Below are 5,627 nucleotides of genomic sequence, written 5' to 3' on the forward strand. Positions count from 1 at the left end.
ATTTCGAGCGATTTTAACACCGTTGCTATGGTTCAATATCACCCACTACGCTACCCGACCATTTTTGGTCGTTTATACACTAAAAAGCTTGGATCTTTAAACTTCAAAGATCAAGAATCATACCTTTTTAGGCTTGTTTGGATCTCGTTTACTTGCTTATCACCACTAATCGCTCTCTCTCTCTCACTCGGGTCTGCCGGATCTGCCCGGATCTGCCTTCGGTCCGGCGGCGAAGTTAGTGTGGTATGTGTGTGTTTTTGGAGTGTTAGGGAGTTTGGTGAAAAATGAAGATATTTTGGGGTTTTGGGGGGTATTTATATCCCCGAAATCCCATTCTCATTTAACCCATCTCAATTAATCCAAGTCCAAGACCCGCTCCTTACCCGATATTAATTAATTACGCGAAATCACTAAACATAACTTCCTTTATTCATCGTTAAAATTTTAGGATGTTACATTATCATTTATCTAGGATTGGTATGTACTTGAAGAACCTTACTTGTCACACATAAGAGTTATAAGCACACTATATTAACCCTTATCAAGAGTTACAAGCAGACATTAACTAAAGATTTTGATTTTGATAAACAATGTTACCGACCAATACAACCACAAATGTAGTGTACAGGGAAGGCTTTACTTATTTGTAACATACTTGTGTAATCTTAGTTATGTAATTTTAATGTAGATTGTAATTGTATTACCGGTATATAATCATGTTGTTGATTGAATTTCACTTAATGGTTAGAGTATAAAACTTTCAACAATTACCCATGTAATACACGGGCCTCAAACTAGTAAGACAAATAACTTTTATGACAATTTGTCTTTTCAATTATAATTGTCATCATTTGTAGTCTATGGGTGTTAATCGAGTTAACCCAATCAGGTTTTGAGTTAACTGGGTCGAGTTATTTGGATTAGTTTAAATTAAAAAAACTAACACGTAACTAGATCCTATTAAGGTTCGGGTTAGTCGAGTTGTAATAAATTATTGGGTTACAATTTTTTTGAATTTCTTTTTTTAAATGATGGGGTGCATTCTTGTAAACATGTCACAACACAATTATCCTTAAAAAACATGAAAATTGACAACAACTTTAACCAAATCTAAAAAAGTTTCAGTGGTTTTTCCCGTTACAATAAGAAAACTCATGTTAATCGATAATAGGATAATGTTAAAATACAAATGGCAACAAAAATGAGAAGGGTGAGAAAGATTTTGCTATTGATATTAAATTTGTATGATAAAGATTAATTTAATAATAAAAATTGATGAGAAATGCATGAAGATAATAACCCACTTATGATAACATTCTCTCTCCAGATACAAGACACATGTCAATTCCTTCATCATTTAAAATGTCTATAACTTTTTCATACGTAATTCTTTTTAGAAATTTTTTTACCATAATAACAAACGTCTTTTTTACCTTTAATATGAATATCATATTGTTATATATAAAAAAAATAGTGAGTTTTATTATATTGTGCAATCAATTGTTCATTGTGCTTTTTAGTTGAGTTTTTCTATGCACTATGTTCTAGATTTTGATCATTGTGTTTTCAATAGGTACTCATATTAAAGATAAAAATTAAAACAAAGAGTACGTCATTGTGGCTTTTTGTTCATCATTGTGTCATTGTGCTCAACATTTGTCTTTCTACTTTTTTTTTGTTGTTGTAGTCATTGTGTAATACGTTAATGGTCTTTTGTTCTGGATTGACATGTGCCATTCACTTAATTTGAGAAAAATAGTATTACGTTCAAGTCATTGTGTAATATGTAGTTTCTATTGTGTTTTACATTTCAGGTCATTGTGTTATATGTATTCATCATTGTGCCTTACGATTCGTGTCATTGTGTTATATGTATTCATCATTGTGTTTTATGTTTAAGGTTATTGTGTAATATGTATTCGTATTTGTGTTTTACGTATTATATAATTTGTTGTTATTTTATCATTATATTTACATATTATTATTACACAACGGTGTTACTAGAATTAAAAAAGAAAACACAATGATTAGTTGAAAGTCACAATGACGAAAAAAACAATTACAAACATAAAGATACAATGACGAAAAAATGCACAATAGTAAGCAAAAATACACAATCACATAATTTTTGTTTTAATTTTTTCATAATAAAGTCATACTCATATTAAAGATAAAAAACGTTTGTTATTATGGTAATTTTTTTAAAAAAATATTATATGAAAAAAATTAAAATGATGGGGAATTAACATGTGACTTGCTTGTTAAGAGAGAAAATATGTACTGTTACTTTTATACCCCTTTTCATTTGGTTCCCACTTGACACATGCTAATTAATTAGAGCTTTTTACATTTCTCATTTTTGTGGCATTTGTAAAATAACTCAACCCATCGATAATAATTCTCCTTTTTTTTACTCAAAAGAATAATATATATAGATTGGAGACTACCTGAGCAAATAATGTTTCTAATTATACAAGGGTAGAATACATACAATTAGGAGTGGCAAAACATATCCAAATGGGTTGTTTTGGGTCAATATGGATAAATTTTAAAATTGGAATGAGTCAAGATGGAACAAAATAATTTTCCAAAGAGGTCAAGATGGGTTGAAAAAATGTTAGTGACTTTTGGTTATGGGTTAGAATGAGTTTGTTTATCGGTTTGAATGAACTAAATTAAACAAGCTTCATCCAATTTTATTTCAAACAAAACCCACGAAACCGAATAGAAACCGAGAAATCAATACCGAAAACATTGAAACCGAAAGGAAAAAAAAGCATAACCGAACCGAAAAACCGAACCTGAACCGAGAAAAGCAAGGTTTTTTTAACGAACGAGAACGAAGAGGAAACAATTTAGTTTTTTTTTTTTTTACTTTTTGCGTTTTTGATTTATATTTTGAGTTATTACTTTTTTATTAATTTTTTTAGGGGTCTTTGAAACACGTTGTTTTTTAACCTTTACTTGGGTCAAGATGGGTTACATTTACCCATCTTGATCTATACCCATCATGACCCTATATTTTTAAAACCAATCTTGACCCAAACTCATTCTGACCTATCACACAAATCCAACCCAACCCATTGATATTGCCACCTCTACATATAACCAATCTTGAATACATACAAAAGCTAATAAATATATACAAAAAGTTAAGGATATTAGTTTATAATACTTCCAACTTTCACTCACTGGTTGATAACACTATCAACTAACGATCTGTCACTCATCACTCTCAACTTGTAACTTGTTTTCTTCTATCACTCCCGAACTTAACGGACCCTAACTTCGTTAGTTTTTTTATAACATAGCATGCCTTTACTAATGTAGCATGTGATGTGGTAGATCACTCCGTTAATGTAATTCCTAATCATTATTCTTTAACCCCTTTTTACTTTTATTCTTTAACCCTTGGATTGGCAAATCACTTGAACCACCACCACACCACTACACCATTGGCCACCACGACTAGCCACTGCATCTGCTCCTACCATCTCCATTGCCACCACCCACCTCCATTTCACATAACAAGATCATCGGATCCAAAAAGTTCCATCCTCCCCACACCAAACAGCCTCCAGACGCCTCGCCAAAACCGCTCCGTAGTTCACGGCTCAATCTCCGGTCAGACGAACCCTCAAATTTTGGTTAAAATTCGGTAAAAAAAACTTCCCCGATATACGGTAACACCTCAAAAAATGGTGGATAAGGTTTTGAGGTTCTTATGGCGAATCAAAATCTCAGATCTTGTTCCGTTCTTGCGGCAGTTGTGATCGATTTTAGAGCGGGAGAAAGAAAGATGAAGATGGTTGTGTTTCTGGTTGTTGTGGGGGTTTCGTGTTACACCCCAACCTAAGGCGGAAATGTCGGGGCATGAGTTGATTGCTCATAGCTCTCAAGGTACTATCATGCAATATTAAAGGTGACAATATCTATTAAATTTATTTAATTAATCATATACATCAAAGTAAACAAAGTACATCATTTAGAATCAAAACAAGTAAAAAAAAATCCAAAATTTGATTCTTGTATCTTCTTCTCTAGCATGCACCCTAAGTTTCTTCAAACAAATCTTGATAATCATATCATGCGGTAACCTACATATTCGTCAAAAATACAACAGGTTTTGTCAACACGAGGTTGAGTAAGTAAAACACCATATTTTGTGAATATATAATGATAAATAAAAGTGCAAACTACGTCAAATGATATAAGCAATTTAACCAATGAGCAAGTAAAAGTTGTAGATACGCTCGATGCAAGATGAACTATGCAATGACTACTACATAAGTAAGTAAATAAGTTGTAGATACGCACGATGCCATATACACTGGGCGATGGCTACTACATAAGAAAGTAAATAAGTTGTAGATACGCACGATGCCAGATACACTGGGCGCTGACTAATACTACGACACAACCAAATAGGCAAATAAACATATAACACATTAGGCATAAATTGTATACACTCATGATTAACAGTTGCAGTTGAGGATTAAATAGTAATAAAATATTTAGAAACACATATGTTTCCAAAACCGTAAAAAAATGAGTTAAAAGAGGGGAGTGAGATACTCACCTTAGCAATTAAACAAAACAGGAAAGGTTAAATAAGAAAACGATGAATCACGCTCTTCAAGAATTATCGACGAGATATCCTAATAAGGAATAATTGTGGAAAATAAATATAAATTCAATAACAAATCTAAAACTAGATAGAGGTTCAGGATTAAATAATCGAGGGTTCTTGCGAAAGTTAAATATTACAAATAGTTATTATTAATTTATTATTTTGAATTATTACTTTAATTTATCAAGGTTCCAACACAAATATTATGATTTTAATCATATAAAATACATAAAAATATTTAAATAAATAACTATAAAGATTTTATAGTTTATATAAAGAGATTTGTTCATTTCAATCTAAAAATACGTTTAATGTATTTATATATATTTTTATTATTTATAAAGGTCTCTTTTATATTAGTATTGTAAATAAATAAATAAATAAATAAATAAATAAATAACAATAATATGATCTTCTATAAAAATACCTAAACTATATTTTTAATACGTTAATGTACAAGATTATATTAAATATATATTTTATATTAAAACTATATAAAAACCATTTTTTTCAATACTTAATACATATTCGTACATACACACACATACAAATATATGTGTATATATATAGTTTTTAACGAGGATTCGGAAACGAAATTGGTTAAAATGTCGGTTTATAAAAATATTGATTAGTTAGGGTATTTATAATATAGTTTAAATAACCAATTATGTTAATGTAATAAATTAAATGGATAAAACAAAAAAATAGCTAAAAAGGCGGGCTGGGGGTGGCTCGAACCCGCACCCCCGACCACTTCCAATCTTAATACGCATCACCTTAGCCAACTGGTCTAGGGGATTAGATGATTATAATCTTAAAAATAAGTAACACAAGACGCATACGATAATCTTGCCGGAGAAGACCATTGGAGATGGTGGTGGCCAACCATAGGTGGTATATATATATATGGAATTAGATTCTTTTAAGATGTATTTAATTTCCACATAAGCATGCCACGTGTGTTAAAAAGCCACGTTGGTAAGAAAACTAAGGGAGA

Source organism: Bidens hawaiensis, unplaced genomic scaffold (genome assembly GCF_021521415.1).
Source record: "Bidens hawaiensis isolate Kalapana, Puna unplaced genomic scaffold, B.hawaiensis_p1.1 tig00045459_1, whole genome shotgun sequence".
In the NCBI taxonomy this organism is placed as follows: Eukaryota; Viridiplantae; Streptophyta; class Magnoliopsida; order Asterales; family Asteraceae; genus Bidens; species Bidens hawaiensis.